Below are 20,164 nucleotides of genomic sequence, written 5' to 3'. Positions count from 1 at the left end.
GCAGGGATCCACCTGCCTGCTGCTCTGGATCAAGGGCAAACTCTTCCCCTGGCTGCAGGACTCTGACCTGTTTCTCTGACCTGTGTCCAAAGAGAATAGGAATATTTTGAAAACAGTTGCCTTAGGTCAAATGTTGTCCTTGTGTATATGTGGGGTAGCCATCACCAGCCAGTATTTGGCAGAAAGATACAATGTGAATACCCCCATGCTTCAGAGCTTTATCAACTATTGCTTGCTGTTTCTAATTTATACAGTGATGCTGGCATTTCAATCAGTAATAATCTTTTTATACATCTTGAAAAAGTAATGGTGGAAGTACATCCTGCTTGGACTAGCTGATGTAGAGGCTAATTACCTGATTGTCAGAGCATACCAGTACACGACTCTAACTAGTGTCCAGGTGGCTCAGTGGTAAAAAGAATCTGCCTTCAAGCAGGAGATGCAGGTTTCATCTCTGGGTGGGGAAGGTTCCCTGTAGAAGGAAATGACAACCCACTCCAGTATTTTCACCTGGAAAATCCTAGGGACAGAGGAGCCTGGTGGGAAAGACGGGAAATCTTTTATAAGACAGACATCATAGGAGGCCCATGAAAAACTCAGAATTTCATAGAGATTAAAAACCAGGAGTTACCTAGAACATACAGTTCATCACAAATAATATTAAAGTGTACTTTTAGCTATGAATAATAAGAATACTGGCAATATCAAGGGTGTAGCAAGTATTTTCTGGACCCAGGATCAACAGGTGATAGAGGAGTATATGATGAAGATGATCAAGAGTATTTGCTTTTTTGTATTGCTTTGGGATTCCTGTGTTGATGGCTCTTTCAGGGTTTATTCTTTATGCAAGATACAGAGTGATCCACTTCATTGCTGTGGCTGTCAGTCTGCTGGGCATAGGAACTATGGTTGGTGCAGACATATTAGCAGGGAGGGAAGACAATTCAGATTGATTGTGGAATATAAGGATAGTGTCAGCATTCACTGGGACTGGAAAATTGCCCTGCCCAATGTGGATATACAGGGTTGACTTCCTTTAGGATTGACTGGTTTGATCTTGCTGTCCAAGGGACTCTCAAGAAGCTTCTCCAGCACCACAGTTTGAAAGCATTAATTCTTCCACACTCAGCCTTCTTTATGGTCCAACTCTTGTGTCCATACCTGACTACTGAAAAACCATAGTTTTGACTATATGGAACTTTGTTGGCATAGTAATGTCTCTGCTTTTTAATACACTGTCTAGGTTTGTCATAGCTTTTTTCCAAGGAGCATGCGTCTTAATTTCATGGCTGCAGTCACTGTTTCCATTGTTTCTCCATCTATTTGCCATGAAGTGATGGAACTGGATACTTTGGCCACCTGATGTGAAGAGCTGACTCCTTGGGAAAGACCCTGATGCTGGGAAAGATTGAAGGTGGGAGGAGAAGGGGACGACAGAGGATGAGATGGTTGGATGGCATCACCGAATCAAGGGATGTGAGTTTGAGTAAACTCTGGGAGGTGGTGATGGACTGGGAGGCCTGGCGTGCTGCAGTCCATGGGGTCACAAACAGTTGGACACAACTGAGTGACTGAACTGAACTGATGGAACTGGATGCCATGATCTTAGTTTTTTGAATGCTGAGAATTATGTCAGCTTTTTCACTCTCCTCTTTCACCTTCATCAAGAGGCTCTTTAGTTCCTCCTCACTTTCTGCCATTAGGGCGGTGTCATCTGCATATCTGAGGTTGTTGATATTTATCCCAGCAATTTTGAGGCTATCTTGTGATTCATCCAGCCTGGCATTTCACATGATGTCCTCTGAATATAAATTAAGTAAACAGGGTAACAATATACAGCCTTGACGTACTCCTTTCCCAATTTTTAACCAGTCTGTTGTTTCATATCCGGTTCTAACTGTTGCTTCTTGACCTGGGTATAGATTTCTCAGGAGGCAGGTAAGGTGTTCTGGTATTGCCATCTCTTTAAGAATTTTCCAGTTTGTTGTGTTCCACACAAGTAAAGGCTTTGGTATAGTCAATGAAGCAGATGTTTTTCTGGAATACCCTTGCTTTTTCTCTGAGCCAACAGATATTGGCAATTTGGTCCCTGGTTCCCCTGCCTTTTCTAAATCCAGCCATGTGATAATTACTTCTTATTAATGAAAAGAGATTGGTTTAAGTAACTCACTTGGGCAAGTCATTTCATCTCTTGGAAGCACAGATTCCTTCTTTGTAAAGAAGGATGATGGTGTCTGCATTAAGAAATCCCCAGACTTGATTAATTTTGAGGACTATGTTGATTATGCAGGTAATGTGCTTTAAACACCAGAGGACAAGGCAAATTGTCGAGAAGCACATAGAGTTTTAGTTCCACTGGCTCCTGACTTTTATAAATGTGCTGTCAACTGTATTAAAGAAAGGAACAAATAGGACTGATTGTTGTAGTTTCACTTTCTAGAAGAGAAGTTCACCAGCAGAAAGTTACATCAGTTCCAGAGTGGAGTCACACACAGTCTCTCTTCCAAATAGGTCTCCTTCTTCCTCAGAGGTAACCAGTGATTGACCTCATCCAGGTCCAGCCCCTTTCCCACCCCACCTTGCCTTTATTCGACCCTCTGGTGGAGGGAGATGTGTTAACTATCATAATTACTCATTATTATTATTATTTCAAAGGACTTTGGCATTGCTGGGAGAAGAATATACATCTACGGCCTCCATTGCTTTCAGAACTACCCCCACGATGTCAGCAGCATGATCTCATTTAACAAGAAAAGATGAGGGAAATTTCAAGCCCCAGATCACATAGTTCAGAAGAGGAAGAAGTGGGACTTAAACTGAGGTCTTCTGATCCCAAAGTCACAGAGTTGGAGAGATCAGTGTGTGCGTGGGGGTGGGGTTTGCAGGTGATCTTCCAAGGTCCCCTGAGATCCACTTGATCTCCTGAGATCCACTCAGGCAGGCAGCTCTCCTGTTGGTGAAACCAGTTGAGGGGCAGTGGGTGATCCTACTGTGGAGATATGTTTATCTCTCTGCTTCCACTCTGCACACTCCCTTTACTCTTTTTTTCTACTCAAAATATCAGGGTTTGTGCCCCAGATGGAGATGCTCTCTTCCTGGCTCACCATCTGCCTGGACCAGCGCCAGGTTAACCTGGCACTGGACCAAGAGCTTATGTGGGTCAAGTAGACATGCTGCCAAAATGGTTGCAAGAAGCTTACTGGTGTTACACCTGTCTTTTAAAGGAGGTTGCGTTGAGGCAAGTGGACATGGAGGCCCAGATGTGAAGGCACCTTCAGGGGGCTGAAAAGGGGATATGAGCTCACACAGTGCTGTTCAATTATCCATCTTTGATTTGCTCTCATCCACTCACTGACCATCCATCATGTGTCCTGCCCGGCTTTCGGTCTGGGATGCTGCTTGAGTGACCATATGGGACAAAATTCCGCCTCTGGAATCATAACCCATGTTTCCACGAGACCCACAGGCATAGTCAAGTTTGAGAATCAGTGTTACTGGGCATTTGGCCTCAGTAGGCAGAAGTAGGACCATGGGAGGCAGGGAGATTACACACTGTACGAGACCGACCCCAGCTCCTCCCTTCCATTACTCTCCTCTTTTTTGGCCCTTTTGAGCCCTCAGATGGGGGTGCAAAAAGCTCAGTCGGCCCCCATGTTTCCTCAGAATTCCTCCTGCAATGCCACAAAGATGATCTGGCTCTGCTTCTCCACAGCCCTTCTTATCTTCCTGGGCAGCTGGTAGGTGAAACCAGGAACCAGGCCCAGGATCAGTCCTGGCTCACCTCTCCTCTACAGGCTGAGGGGTGGGTGATGAGCGGAGTTCATAGAAGGGGCTGGGGAGTAGGGGAGAGGTGAATGCTGCCAAGCCTCAATGGATTTCTTCTGGTAAATTGGGCAGTTTTCACTCCAGGGACATTCCTTGACTCTCACTCAACAAGATTAGGGACCTCATCTTTGAGACTCTCTATTCCTGGTCACTACCTTGCCCCTGAATCACACTCCAGTGTCATAACAAGATCTATATTTGATCCTTGTCTCAGTTCATGACTCAGCCCTCTTGAATCTCTCAGAAGTTTCTGTATTTTCAAAATCCTGAGATCTTGAAAGAAGGGACCTGAGATAGTGCCTGGAAGGGACTGGACTCCAGAACATGCCATCAGGTGACAGGGTTAAGACTATCCACCCTTAGTCCCTCTAGGGAGAGAAGAGGGGACTGATACTGAGTTCAGTCACCAATGGGCAATGATTTTATCAAGTTGCCTACCTCCAACCCTCAACTGAAACCCATGAACACTGACTGGGTTCAGAGAGCCTCAGGGGAAGTGAAAACATCAAGGGAATGTGAGCAGGGAGAGTCCTGAGAGGGCTCGGAGGCTCAGTTCCCCCAACTCCCCATTCAACTGACATTTCTTCTCCATTTGTCTGTCCCTGAATTTCATGCTTTTTAATAACTGGAGACAGTAAGTAAAGGGCTTTCCAGAGTACTGTGATTGATTCTAATAAGTTATTGAACATGGCAGGTGGGTCGTGGAGCCTATGAATTTATACCTAGTTGGTCACACATATGAGAGACAATTGGACTTGTGATCAACTCTTGAAACGTGGGTAGCCCTTGGGGACTGAGGCTTCACCCTGTGGGAGCTGGGTCACCTTGTGGATTTAGTGTCTGAAGGGAATTGACTCCTGAATGCTCAGTGGGTGTTGGGAAACAGGTTGCTGTAGAGACTTCACATGTGTCGAAAGCCAAAGTCATTTAGTCGTGTCTGACTCTTTGCAACCCTGTGGACTATATAGTCCATGGAATTCTCCAGGCCAGGATACTGGAGTGGGTAGCCTTTTGCTTTTGCAGGGGATCTTCCCAACCCAGGGATCAAACCCAGGTCTCCCACATTGCAGGCAGATTCTTTACCAGCTGAGCCTCAAGGGAAACATGTTTGGAGTCAGGGACAAATTTCAGACTCATTCTTCTCTATCATTTATGTCTGCTATGAGAGTCATGGTCCTGGGACTATACTATAGCAGAGTGCTCATAACACCTTCCCATTTCTCTGCATTTTCAGAATTCCCGGCAGAATAAGATACTTGATTAAATGGGTTGTGACTTGTCCCTTGTACTCAGCATTGTTATTATTACTACAAAGGACTTTGGCTTCTCAGGGAGAAGGAATATATGTCTGTTGCCTCCGTTGCTTCCACAGCAACCCCATGATGATCTGACACCAGAACATAGGGGTCTCTGGGAGATCTCCATCCTCTGGCACAAAGTTAGGAAAAGGCAGAGTGTGATCCCAAAACCACTAGAGGAGAGAGCAGGAGGAAGTACGTGGTTGCAGGTTATCTTCCAAGGTCCCCTGAGGTTCACTCCCTGTCTGTGAAACCAGGTGAGGGCCAGCAGGTGGTCAGGCTGTGGAGACATGTTCAGCTCTCTGCTTCCCCTCTGCCCCCTCCCCTTACTCCTTTTTTGAAGCAGAAAGCAGGTTACAGCCCAGGAAGACATCACCTTCTCCAGCTAAGTTCCTGCCTGGACAAGTGCCTGGTAAAGAGCACATGTCCATCCAGTGGAGGAGCTGTGGCAATAGTTGTAGGAAGGTATCGTATATCACACGAGTCATGTGAGGTAGGTGAGGGGGGTCAGGGCATTGAGGTCCAGGTGAGATGACACTTGCATGAGGCTGAAAAGGATGACATGGGCTAACACACTACTGATCACTTAAATGTCCTTTGATCAGCTCTCATCCACTCACGGACCATCCATCACATACCTGGCACAGCTCTAGGTGCTGGGATGCTCCCTGAGTGACCATATTGGACAAACTCCACCTGTCTGATCACCATCTAAGTTTACATGAGGCCACAGGCATCATTAAGTCTGAGACCTGCTATTTTTGGATATCTGGCCCCTGAAGAGAGAAGCAGAAGTAACGGTTAGATAGATTATGCAAAAAACAGGACTGATCCAGCCCCTCCCTTTCCCCCTCCCCTCCTCATCACCTCATCTCACCTCTCGGCCAGGATATTAAAAGCTCAGTCCATCCCCAGCATCCTCAGGAGACCTCCTGCAAGGCCATGAAGATGCACCAGCTCTTCCTCTCCGCACCGCTGCTCATCCTCCTGGTCATCCTGGTGGATGGCACCCCAGAGGATATTAACAAGAGCCATGACCACGGTAAGTCTGGGCTCACCTCTCCTCTACACCCTGGAGGGAAATGAGAGGAGTCCAGGGCAAGAGCAGGGGGGCATGGGTGGGGTGAGTGCTGCAACTCTCTTGGGATTTTTTTTTCCTGCCATGTTAGACAGGATTTTTGTTTGTTTTTGGCTGCATTGATCTTCCTTGTTGTGTGAAGACATTCTCTTTATGGGGGCTATTCTCTGTGGTATGTGGGCTTCTCATGGGGTGGCTTCTCTTGTTGCAAAGCAGGGGCTCTAGGCATCTGGGATCTGTAGTTATGGTTCACCTGCTTAGCTGCCTCACCGCATGCAAAATCTTCCCAAAGCAGAGATCAAACCCACAAGCCCTGCATTGGCAGGCAGATTCTTAACTACTGGACTGTCAGGGAAGTCTGAAGTTGCAAACTTTTAACTCCACTGACATCATGACTCTCACGAAGAAATATCTTCAAATATATATATATACACACACACACACACACACACACACACATATACATATTGGAGAAGGCAATGGCATCCCACTCCAGTACTCTTGCCTGGAAAATCCCATGGACGGAGGAGCCTGGAAGGCTGCAGTCCATGGGGTCGCTGACGGTCGGACAAGACTGAGCGACTTCACTTTCACTTTTCACTTTCATGCATTGGAGAAGGAAATGGCAACCTACTCCAGTGTTCTTGCCTGGAGAATCCCAGGGATGGCAGAGCCTGCTGGGCTGCCGTCTATGGGATCACACAGAGTCGGACATGACTGAAGCGATTTGGTGATATATATATATATATCCAACCCAACTCTACCAAACCAGGGACTCCATTTCTGAGACTCTCTATTCTTGGTCTCTGCCTTGTCCCTTAACCTCACTGCACTGTAGTAATAAAAAAGATCCATATTTGATCCTTCTCATGCTTAGTAGCCCAGGGCTCCTAAAACTCTTGGAATTTACTGACTTTACAAGATACAAGATGAATCACAAAAGGCAACTCAAGGTACCTTCAGGATGGGGCTGGTCTCCAAGAAACCTCAAACACCCCTCTAAAGGTTACAATTCTCACCACCTGTCATTCCAGCATTTCTGCAGAGAGGTGAGGGACAGTGAGATCAATTACCAGTGGCTGATGATCCAACCAATACGCCCGTTTAGTGAACCCTAGAAAGAAATACATAAGTACTGGGATCAGAGAACATTCAGGCTGGTGAATTCATGGAGATGATGTGTGGGTGCAGTCCTTACTAGGGCGTGGAGGCTGGGCACACCTCCACTCCCCTTCTGCCCTACACATCTCCTCCACTGCACTGCTTTGTCTTTTATTTTGTATATTTACCTGGGAAGAGTAAGCAAGTGTTTTTCCTAAGTTCAGTCACAGTTTCTATTGATTTGTTGAATATGAAGGTAGGGTCATGGACTCCCTGATTTTAGTCATTTGGTCACAAGCGTGAGTGACTCTAGACCTGGCCACTGGCATCTGACCTGAGGACAGTTAGGAGCCCTCAACCTGCAGAATTTGCAGTAACTCCACAGTTTTTGGATCAGAAGTAAATGGACTTGTTGGATGCCAGTGGGTATTTGGAAAATTGGTTGCTCTTGGTAGAGACATCACACATTTGGTGTCGGGGAAAAATCCAGACTCAATTTCCCCTGTGATTTGTAGGCTCAGGTGATGCTCCAAACAGGGGAGTAATGAAAGTACGACACTGAATCCAGAAACTGTTTTCAGGTATCTGTATTTTCAGAGTTCCTGGCAGAATCAGGTAGCATATCAAATAGGTTATAACATGATAGTATCTTGTCCTGACCCTACCATCCACATGTCATGTTTCCTGGGGCAAGTCATCTGCAATTTTCTCACCTGAGCACGGGGAAAAAGTTACATGCCTTCTTTGAACAGATTACTGGTCATGAATATAAAGATTTGAATCACGTTTCATGGTGAATCGTGTGCATTTTCCACCAGGACATGTTAATCTGAAAAAAATTTTTCTACCTACTTCCTTCTGGTGAGAAAGAATATTTAGGTGTCAAATAAGGATTATTCTTTTATTATTGAAACTAATCAGAAAGACCTGGGATAAATGAGCAGAGCCATGGCAGAGAAAGCAAGAAATACAACCCTGTGTGTGTTGGCTCCTGGGATCAAGGCTGATACAATATTAGTAAGGTCTCCAGGCAGAGCCTTTCCCTTGTACCTTTCTGACTATTATTTTATTCTCCATATTTGATCCTTGCCCTAGTCTATGGGTCAGACCTCCTGAAACTCTTGGAATTTTCTGTCTTTCATAGGCCTGGAGATCAGCCATGGAAGAGGACCTGAGAAACATTCACTAAAAGTAAAATAGAATAATAATAATACTAAAAGGAATAGTTTCAAAAATCTTTGATGGCATCCTTAAAGGTTGGCACTTTCTTCACCTCTGGGGAGAGGAGAGGGCACCAAGATTGAGAACAGTCACCAGTGGCCGATGATTCAATTGATACAGCTGTTTAGTTAAATCTCAATAAAAATCCATAAATATGGGCATTCAGAGAGCTTTTGGGGTGGTAACATATGGTGGTGATATGAGGGTTCTGTGCTCTGTAAGGTGTGGAGGCGCCTACTACCTCCATTCCACTTTTCCCCACAGATCTCATTGTTTCACTGTCCCTTGATTTATCCTTAATGATAATGTGAGATCAGTATGTGAGTGGTCTGCCTGTATTTGGTCATCAGATCTATTGAATTATTGAACATGGAGGTGGGGTAATGGAACTTCTGAGGCTTAGCCACTTTGTCAAATCATGAGGAACTCGAGAGCATGTGGCTGACGCCTCAACTGAGGACAGTTTTGAGCCCTCAACCTAGAGAATCTGTACTAACTCCCAGATTTTGTATCAGAAGTAAACTGGCTTTTTGGACATTCAGTGAGCATTTAGGGAATTGGATGTTGTTGCTAGAGGCACCATGTATTTCGTGCCAGGGAAACCCCAACTCCCTCTCCCCTGTGCTTGGGAGCTCAGGTGAGTCCTGGGACAGGGAAGTAATGAAAGTAGAACACTGATCCTAGAAACTCTTACCAGTTATCAGTATTTTCAGAGTTCCTGGCCGAATAAGATAGTAGTATATCAAATGGGTTGTGACAAGACAGCATCTTGTCCTCACCCTGCCACCCACATGCCCTGTGTCCTAGTGAAGTCATCTACAGTTTCCTCATCTGTACAGCAGATACCTGTTACATGGGTTCTTTGAAAATATCCCCAGTTGTAAAGAGTTTATTCATGTTTCATGGTCAATTTCAGTAATTTTTCACCAAGATAAATTTATTTGAAAAAATTTCCCTACCTGTGTGCTTGGGGGTAGAAAGAATATTTGTATGTCAATGATTATTCTTGAATTAAAAAATAATCAGAATGACCTGTGACCACTGAGCAGAGCAGCTTCAGGGAAAGCAAGAAACACAGCCCTGTGTGGTTGGCTTGTGGGACCAAGGCTGATACAATATTAGTAAAGTCTCCAAGCACTCTACTTGTCTATTTTTGACTATTAATTTATTATCCATATTTGATCCTTGTCCTGGTTCATGGTCTAAGACTCCTGACAATTTTGGAATTTTTTTCTTTCACAGGTGTCAAGACTATTAAAAGAGTGGGATCAGATATACTAAAAGAGTTGCAGAAACGTATCTCCAAAAATGGACTTAAAGGTTTGAACTTCTGTACTTCTGCAGGGAGGGGAGGCCACTGAGATTGAGACCAATCATGACTGGCTGATGATTCAATCAATATGCCTATTTAGTCAAACATCATTAAAAATCTATTAATATTGGAATTTAGAGAGTTTTCAGGGTGGTAACAAAGGAAGGTTGTGTGAGGGTGCTATGCTCTCTGAGACATGGATGCTCTGTCCACCTCCCCTTCTGTTTGCCCTACACATCTCCCCATTTCCTGTTTCTGAATTTTATGGTGTATATTAATGTCAGAACAGTAAATAAGGGTTTTCTGAGTTGGATCAGCAGCTCTATTGAGTTACTGAGCTTGGAAGTAGGGTGATGGAAATTCTCATTTTTAGTCATTTGGTCAGAAGCATGAGTGACTCAAGATTACATGGCTGGCATCTGAAATCAGGATGGTCTGGATCCCTGAACCTCTGACATCTGCTTGTACTACACAGATTTGGTGTCAGAAGTCGGTTGGCTGTGATTCTCCCATTGGGTGTTGGGAATTGGATGGTGTTGGAGCAGAAACCACAATTTTCATGTCAGGAAAAAACCCAGTCTCACCCTCCCCTGTGATTTGAGGGCTCACTTGAGGCTTGGGGAGAGGTGAGTAGTGAAAATAGGACACGTCTCCCAGAAACTCTTACCAGTTATCAGTATTTTCAGAGTTTCTGGGAGAATAGGATAGTATATCAAATGGATTGTCCTGACCCTGCCACCCACATGCCATGTGTCCTGGGGAAAATCATCTGTAGTTTCCTCATCTCAACAGCAGATACCTATTACATGGGTTCTTTGAACATATTACCAGTCATAAATACAAAGAGTTTATTCACATTTCATGGCCAATTTTGCTCATTTTACACCAGGATATGTTCATTTGAAAAGATATTTCTATCTACTGCTTTGGGGTGAGAAAGAATATTTATGTGTCAAATAATGATTATCCCTCTACTATAATAATAAATCACAAAGACCTGGGACCACTGAGCAGAGCAATTGCAGGGATAGCATGAAACACAGCCCTTGTGTGGCTGGCTCCTGGGACAAGGCTGATGTAACATTAGCAAAGTCTCCAGGCCTTTTCCCGTGTCCACTTTTGACTATCATTTTATTATCCATATTTGAACCTTGTCCCGGCTCATGGTATAAGACTCCTGAAAATTGTGCAATTTTTGTCTTTCAGAGGTGCCAAGATTGCCAGTGTGGGATCCGGTTTAATAAGGAAGTGGTTAAAGCAATGCATGAAGGAAATAAAGGTTTGAACTTTCTGCTCCTGTGGGGAAAGGGAGGGGAACTAAGATTGAGGTCAGTCACCACTGACCAGTGATTCTATCAATATGCCTATTTAGTGAAACCTCATTAAAAATCCAGAATACTGGCATTCAGAGAGCATTCGGGATGGTAACAAAAGGAGGTTATATGAGGGTGCTCATCTAACCAGGGCATGGAGGCTTTGCACATCTCCACTCCCCCTTCGCCCTACAGATCTCCTGCATTTCATTCTTTCTGAGTTTTATCCTGTACATTGATTGAGAACAGTAAGAGTGTTCCCGGGATCAGTACAGATCTCCTGTATTTCGTTCTTTCTGAGTTTCACCCTGTACATTGATTGAGAACAGTAAGAGTGTTCCCGAGATCAGTCACCAGTTCCACTGATTATTATGCGTGGAGGTGGGGTCACGGAAACTCTCATTTTTAGTCACTTGGTCAGAAGCATGAGTGACTTGAGACCACATGGCTGGCTTCTGAAGAGAGGAAAATCTAGATCCCTCAACCTGTGGCATCAGCCCAAACGCCACAGATTTTGTGTCAGAAGTCAATTAACTGGTTCTCCCATCGGGTGTTGGGAACCGGATGGTGTTAGTGCAGAAACCATGTATTTAGCTTCAGGAAAAAACACAGACTCACCTTCCCTTGTGATTTGAGGGCTCACATGAGGCTTGGGGAGAGGTGAGTAGGGAAAGTAGGACCCTGCACCCAGAAACACTCACCAGTTATCGGTATTTTCAAGCTCCTAGCAGGATCAGGTAGTGTATCAGATGGGTTGCGACCTCACGGTATCTTTTCCTGACCCTACTACCCACATGATTGTGTCCTGGGGCAAGCCATCTGCAGTTTCCTCATCTGAACAGGGGAAACACGTTACATGAGTTCTTTGAACAGATGACGAGTAATGAATAGAAAGAAATGTGAATAGAAATTCACATTTCACAGCAAGATTTGTTTATTTTCCATCCCAATGTGTTAATCTAAAAAAAAAATTCTCTACCTGCTTGCTTTGGACAAGTAAAAATATTTCTTTATAAGATAATGATTATTCCTCTATTATTAAAACTAATTGAAAGATGTGGAACCATGGAGGAGAGCAACTTCAGGGAAAGCAAGAAACATAGTCCTTGTGTGGTAGGCTGTGGGACCTAGGCTGAAACAATATTACTAAGTCTCCAGGCCCTTTCCCTTGTCCTTTTTTGACTGTTATTTTCTTTTCCATACTTGATCCGTTCCGTGTTTAATGGTCCAGGCCTCCTGAAACTCTTGAAATTAACTCTCTTTCATAGTTCATGGAAAGTAACTGGAGAAACGTTCAGTAAAGGAGCTCAAATGTGGTAAGAAAGGTTTTTTGTTTTCTGCACCTCTGGGGAGAGGGGAGGGCACTGAGATTGAGATCAATCACCAATGGCCAATGATTCAATCAATAAGTCTATTTCTTGAAACCTCTATAAAAATCCACAAATACTGGGGTTCAGAGAGTTTTCCAAGTGGTGAATACAAGAGGGTGATGTGAGGGTGCTGTGTTCCACTAGGGCATGGGGGTCCACACACCTCCACTCCCTCTTTGCCCTACACATCTCCTCCATTTCACTGTCTGTGGATTTTATCATGTATATTTATCTGCGAACAGTAAGTAAGAGTTTTCCATTGGAGATTGTTCAATGGACAGTTCCTCTCCCCTCCCTGAGGTTGGGGGAAGGTGAGCAGACAGAGGCTAGAAGACCACGGGGAGGATAGCAGTGAAAGTTTCAACCCTTCTGTAGGTAGTCCTCTCCTTCGCAATAAGAGCTCATTCTGGGTTATGAGGGTCTTTTCAAAATCATCAACTTCATACAGCAGAAGACAGTTTTACTGTTCTCATCACATAAGAAATACCAAGATTTTTAGGAACTCAGTGTCAGATAAAGAATGAAAAAAACACATATTTCATCTTATAATCCCAGTATCAACATGTAAATAGTATCACTATTCAATTTATACGGTACTTGGATGAGGTTACAGAAGTAAACAGACTGGTATGTTTTCTTCATGCCTTTTCTCATTATGGCATGATTCCTTCACAGTTTTTATTAATGGTGGAAAATTTGTACCATACACATAAGCACAAATACTACCTGGTATTATAAAACTCAGGCGTCCAGACCCAGTAATTATTGACATATAGGGAATATTTTTTACCTGTGATCTCTTTGTGTGGTTGTAGAGTTGTGGGTTCTTTTTTTTTTTTTTTTTAGCATTTATGGATTTATTTGGGTGGGTAGGGTCTAGTTGTGGGGAGCAAGCTCAGTAGTTGTGGCTTGCCTGCTTAGTTGCCCCAAGACATATGGGCCTTAGTTCCCTGACAAGGGATTAAAACCAGGACTCTTGCGTTGGAAGACAGATTCTTAACTATTGGACCATGAGGGAAGTCTTGTAGAAGTTTTTGAGGCTTATCAAAGGTATTATACCAATTTTTCTTAAAATAAATCATGAGGAAAAATACATTTGTACATGGTTACTATATCATGTCATGCTCTGCAACATTTATAATTCTGTCCCCAAAGGAGGTTTCCAAATGGGCTTTTCAATTTGGCCACCCCCCACAGCCCTAACATTCTCTATTGAAAAACAAAATGTATACCTGTGGCGGATTCATTTTGATATATGGCAAAACCAATACAATATTGTAAAGTTAAAAAGTAAAATGAAATTTAAAAAAATAAATAAATGCAGAAAAAAAAAAAAGAAAAACAAAATGGTGATTCCAGTTGTTGACCTTGTACCGAGTTGTTATGACCACCTCATAATTGACCCATTGCCTCTACCATTCCAGCATCTTCTAGGCCTAGCATCTGCTTGGACCCAGCATTCCTAGGTCCCTGTCATAAGCAGAAGATGAGGTACTTCTACAGTGCCAAGACCAGGCGCTGTGAAGTCTTTATATATGGCGGCTGCAGAGGTAACAAGAACAACTTCCTCACAGAAAGGAGCTGCAAGAAGATCTGTGGTGAAGGGATAGTGTCCCTGTGGTAAGACAGAGGCAGGGCACAGGAGGAGGGGAAGGGCTGGGGAAAGAGATGGAGCTCAGGCGACCACACACCATTCACCCTGCACAGTCTTCCTCCTCACCTCTGCCAGGAGAAGAGGCTGCAGTGCCCTGTGAAACCACATGCTGAGCGAGTTCTCCAGGGAGAGAATGGCAGAAGGTCAGCCCCAGATGCCTCTTTGTGATCATCTGAGCCTAATCACATGCTCCTCTTTCTCAAATGGGAACACTGATTCAGCCACCCTCCAGGGCAGGTCTGCAGTGCTCCTAGGTGCCCCACGTAGGCTTGGAAAACTCACTTCCTTCTTGTTGGCAATTTGGGTCATGAGGACTGCGGTTTTACATATTTTGGAAAATCTAGGATCTGTCAAGATGACGGGTGTCCAGGTTTGGAGCTACAGTGATGGCACTCAACAAGTTCCTTTCTTTTTGCAGAGGACTTGGGAGTGGTCCCCAGAAAATGTGAAGTCTGAGGAGGACACCTGCAGGGCTGGACTGTGGCTGAGACTGAAACAGTTCCATCTCCTCGGAGTCCTCTCCATTACACTTCGCAGCACAACCTACATATTTCCTTTCCTCCGTGGTCTACATGCCTTAATTCTGCCTCACCCAGTTGGCTCTCAGCACGATGAGATCATGTCTTCCCTTTACCCCTAGCACTTAGCTCAGTTCACCAAGGAGTCAGTTCACAATTATTTGAGGAAGGAAGGAATGAATGTAAGAGCGCGTTCCTCATGACCAGAGTAACTACAGAGCCTGCAATGTAACACAGGATTTTCGTTTTCACCTCCATCCTCACGGCATCCTCATCTTCATCCCCCTGCCCACCATCACTGCTCTCCTTGTGGGTGGCCAAGGTAGAATTTCCAGCCTCCAATTCTCAGTATCAATAATGAGAGAAGAGTTTGGGATAAAGAAGCCCCTTGACCCCACGATGATGTCGCAAATTTCCTTTCTGTAGCTTCAAATACATGGTTTATATTTCAATAAATGCATATTCAAAATTAAACTGACTGGAGTGGAGTCTGTTGTTTGCAACTACAAACCTTAACAAATGAGGCCTATGGAAATGGTGGTCCTTCTTACTGTTCTGCAGATAGTGGGCACCTCCCATTTCCCTGTCCAGAGACTGGCCTACTGGCATAGGAAGCAAATTCATTATAGCATCATCGACCTCTTAAGAACCACTTCAATCTACATAGAATTGAGGATTCTGGGGGACATATGCCTCAACATGAAAACTTTTCTTTCTTCTAAATCCAGTTCAGATTTGGGGGCATTTTTTTCCTCCTGGACTCTCAGAAGGAGAATGGGCATGAGTTTCAGTTGTGCACATTTCTAAGGAATGTAATTTCCTGAGGTCACATGTGAGAAGAGGACTTTTATTTCGGTTAAAGAAGGACAATTACCTTTCAGTGTCCCAGGCTCTGTGCTAGTATTTGATCCGTTATTCTATTAATCGTTCTAAAACTTCTTCAAGGAAGGAAATGGTGGTGTAAAAATGGCACTTAGCTGCTGTATTCTTTTCCTAACTTGGCAGGTCCCCGTCCTTCCAATAGAGGGACTTTGATGATGTTTTCCTGTTCTGCCTCTGGGAAGATGCAGAATGGAGGCACCTTTGAAGAACGGAGAGTATCTGTTTTATGACAGATGAGGAAAGTGAAGCCTGGGGACCACAGAAAGCCCAGCATTGCAATAAACAAGAATGCAGAGGGTATTGGTGCTGCCACTCACTTCCCGTAGTCTTGGGCAAATTTTCCAGCATCTCTGAGCTTTGCTTACTTTAGTTATAAAATAACTAAAGGAGATGCCTTGTACTTGTTAATATTTCTAGCCAGAGACCACTACAAGCACTCCCCTTTCTAGTCGAACTCATTGGGTTTTTTTTTTTTTTTTTCTCATTGGGTTTATTACTCACTGCAGCAAGGAACAGGAATCATCTTGGAAAACAAAGTGCTATCCTATCGAGACAATGTTAGACAAACACATGAAAAGATGCTCAACATCACTTATTATCAGAGAAATGCAAATCAAAACCACAATGAAGTACCATCTCATGCCGGTCAGAATGGCTGCTATCAAAAAGTTTACAAACAATAAATGCTGGAGAGGGTGTGGAGAAAAGGGAACCCTCTTACACTATTGGTGGGAATGCAAACTAGTACAACCACTATGGAGAACAGTGTGAAGATTCCTTAAAAAACTGGAAATAGAATGGCCATATGACCTAGCAATCCCATCCCACTGCTGGGCATACACACCTAGGAAACCACAATTGAAAGAGACACGTGTACCCCAATGTTTATCAGAGCACCATTTACAATAGGTAGGATATGGAACCAACCTAGATGCCCATCGGCAGACGAATGGATAAGAAAGCTATGGTACATATACTCAGCTATAAAAAAGAATGCATTGGAATCAGTTTTAATGAGGTCGATGAAATGAGCCTATTATACAGAGTGAAGTAAGTCAGAAAGAAAAACACCAATGCAGTATATTAATGCATATATATGGAATTTAGAAAGTTGGTAATGATGACCCTATATGTGAGATAGTAAAAGAGACACAGATGTAAAGAACAGACTTTTGGACTCTGTGAGAGAAGGCGTGGGTGGGATGATTTGAGAGAATAGCATTGAAACATGTATATTATCTTATGTGAAATAGATTGCCAGTCCAGGTTTGATGCATGAGACAGGTTGCTCAAGGATGGTGCACTGGGATGACCCTGAGGGATGGGATGGGGAAGGAGGTGGGAGGGGGATTCAGGATGGGGAACACATGTACACCCATGGCTGATTCATGTCAATGTATGGCAAAAACCACCACAATATTGTAAAGTAATTAGCCTCCAATTAAAATAAATTGATTAATTTTAAAAAAGACAGTGTTAGAACTTACAGGATGTGAGCTTGTGCTTGGTCAGTTTGGGGAGGGTTTCAGGAAACTGACTTTGCTCTGGATAGATTGTATTAGGAAGTAGGTAGTTTTCTTATTGGGTATCTTAGTCTTAACTCTAAGAAGGGAAGACTAGACAGAGGTTAGAGTTGTACTTGATCAAGAAATAGCAGTCATTCAAAATAGGAAGATGCTTGGTCATATTGGTGGTGTGTGTAATGTAGCTCCTTTGCTCAGTGCTCATACATGATTATCCAATGTCCTATTTTTGTCTTGATTTTTCACAATGTACACATTGCCCTCATCTGATATTTAAGTTTTACAAAATGTTTATGTCAAGCAGAAGAACAGAAGGCCCATTGTGGTACCAGATCAGGTCTTGGAACTCAGAGGTTGTTTTTCTCTTTCTCTATCAATTGCAAAAAGTTGTGATGAGAATTGAAGAGATGTATTGGTTAAATGCTTAGTTCAAGTTTTGGCCGAGCAAGCATTTAAAGATTGTCCAGACATGATAAGAGTAAGAGGGATACTATAAATATCAAATTCTTTAATCTTTATTAATAATTACTAGTTTTTGACAGCGTAATAAAAATGACTTGGTATTAATGAAGAGTCTGGCTTTAGTAACTCACTATGTTGTGTGGTCATGGGCAAGTCAATTCCTGTCTCTGAGCCACGGGTTCTCTTTTTTTGTAAAGAGGATGATGATATCTGCATTAAGAAATCTTCATTTTGGGATATTTTGAGAACCACTGTTGGTTACACTGCTAATATGCTTTGAACACCGTGGACCAAGGCTAAGTGTCTAGAAGTACACAGAGTTTTAGTTTCCTCCACTCCTGACTGCTCTTTAAATGTGCTGTCAATTGTAGTAAGAAAAGGAACAAAAAATTGACTGTAGTGGTGTCATATTCTAGAAATTCGACCTTAGGAAACTGATCTAGTGCCAGAGTGGAGTCACAGTTTCAGTCCCAACAAGGTCTCCTCTTCATCAGAGATAACTGAAAGCCCTCCTGCTTCAGTGATTGATCTCACCCAGGTCCAACCCTTTTCCCACCCCACCTTGTCTTTGTTTGACTCTCTAGTCAATGGGATTAAGTGTTAATTATCATAATTGCTCATCGTTATTATTATTTCAAAGGACTTTGACTTTGCAGGGAGAAGAATATATGTCTATGGCCTCCAATGATTCAGAACAGCCTCACGATGTGAGTAACATGATTTCATGTAACAAATGAAGATGTGGGTAATTTCTGGTCCCAGATCACATAGTTAGGAAAAGGCAGAACTGGAACTCCAACTGAGGTCCTCTTTTCAAAAAAGCACTAGTGGAGAGTCCAGAGTTGTGTTGGAGCTTGGGTTGTAGGCAATATTCCAAGATCCCTGAAATCCACTCCAGGCCCTGAGGTCCACTCTGGCAGGTAGCTCTCCTGTTGGTGAAATCAGGTGAGGGGCAGTGGGTGGTCATGCTCTGGAGATGTGTTTATGTCTCTGCTTCCCTTATGCCCACTCCCTTTACTTTATTTCTACTCAGATTATTAGGGTTTGTGCCCCAGATGGAGATGCCGTTCCCCAGCTCAGGAACTGACTGGACCACTGCCAGGTAAAGAGCTTGTGTGTTCCAGTAGAGATGCTGCCACAACAGTTGCAGAAGGTTACCAGGGTAATTCCTGTCTTCTGAAGTAGGTGGGTTAATGTGAGAGGGGAAGCACTAAGAAATAGATATGAAGACCCCTGAATGAGGCTATAAAGGAGGACATGGACTAACACACTGCTGATCACTTAACAGTCCTGTGATCTGCTCTCATCCACTCATTGACCAACCATCACATGCCATACACTGCTCTAGGTGCTGGGATGCTCCTTGTGTGACCATATTGGACAAAATTCCACCTGTAGAATCATATTCTGTGTTTTCATGAAACCACAGACAGAGTCAAGTTTGAGAATTGTAGTTCTTGGGCATTTTACCCAAGTAGACAGAAGCAGGACAGAGGAGCCTGGTGGGCTACATTTCATGGAGTCTCAAAGAGTCAGACCAGACCAAGTGACTGAGCAGACACACACACACAGGAAGAAGCAAGACAATGGAAGGTGGGGAGATTACACATTGTAAATGACTGACCCCAAATCCTCCATTTCCTCACTCCCCTCCTTCTCACCTGTTCTTATCCATCTGCTGGGATGTAAACCAAACTCTCAGCCCCCATCTTTCCATAGACACCCTGCTGCAAGGACACAAACACGAGCAGACTCTCCTTCTCTACAGTCCTGCTCTTTCCCCTGGGCACCATTCTGGCCAGCATTCCTGGAGGTGAAACAAGCAACCAGGCCCGGAGTAAGTCCCAGCTCACCTCTCCTCTACAGACCAGAGGAAAAGGAGATGAGTGCAAGAAGAGGGAGGAAGAGGGGTGTGGTGGATGCTGCCAGCCCTCTCTGGATTTCTTCTGGGAAGTGAGCAGTTGAACTCCAGGGACATTTCTTGACTCTCAAAAATTGTCATTATGTGTTCTGTTTTTAATAAAAATCTCCCACCTCATTTTACAGAATCATGAGCTTTATCTCTGACACTGTCTATTGCTAGACTCTACCCAATCCCTAAAAACCACTTTCAGTTCAGTTCAGTCGCTCAGTCATGTCTGACTCTTTGTGACCCCATGAATCGCAGTACGCCAGGCCTCCCTGTCCATCACCAACTCTCGGAGTTCACTGAGACTCACGTCCATCGAGTCAGTGATGCCATCCAGCCATCTCAGCCTCTGTCGTCCCCTTCTCCTCCTGCCCCCGCTCCCAATCCCTCCCAGCATAACAGTCTTTTCCAATGAGTCAATTCTTTGCATGAGGTGGCTAAAGTACTGGAGTTTCAGCTTTAGCATCATTCCTTCCAAAGAAATCCCAGGGCTGATCTCCTTCAGAATGGACTGGTTGGATCTCCTTGCAGTCCAAGGGACTCTCAAGAGTCTTCTCCAACACCACAGTTCAAAAGCGTCAATTCTTCGGCACTCAGCCTTCTTCACAGTCCAACTTTCACATCCATACATGACCACAGGAAAAACCATAGCCTTGACTAGACGGACCTTTGTTGGCAAAGTAATGTCTCTGCTTTTG

The 20,164-nt window shown here is 43.9% G+C and overlaps 1 pseudogene; it reads left to right on the top strand.

Annotated features, from left to right (window-relative positions):
• LOC104998599 overlaps window positions 1-953 on the top strand; it is a 1,119-nt pseudogene extending 166 nt beyond the window's left edge.
• Window positions 954-20,164: the final 19,211 nt, after the last annotated feature.

This window comes from Bison bison, unplaced genomic scaffold, assembly GCF_000754665.1.
Source record: "Bison bison bison isolate TAMUID 2011002044 unplaced genomic scaffold, Bison_UMD1.0 scf7180017853184, whole genome shotgun sequence".
Classification (NCBI taxonomy): domain Eukaryota; kingdom Metazoa; phylum Chordata; class Mammalia; order Artiodactyla; family Bovidae; genus Bison; species Bison bison.
Note: the sequence above shows the minus strand (reverse complement) of the source record. Positions and strands in the feature narration are given on the sequence as shown.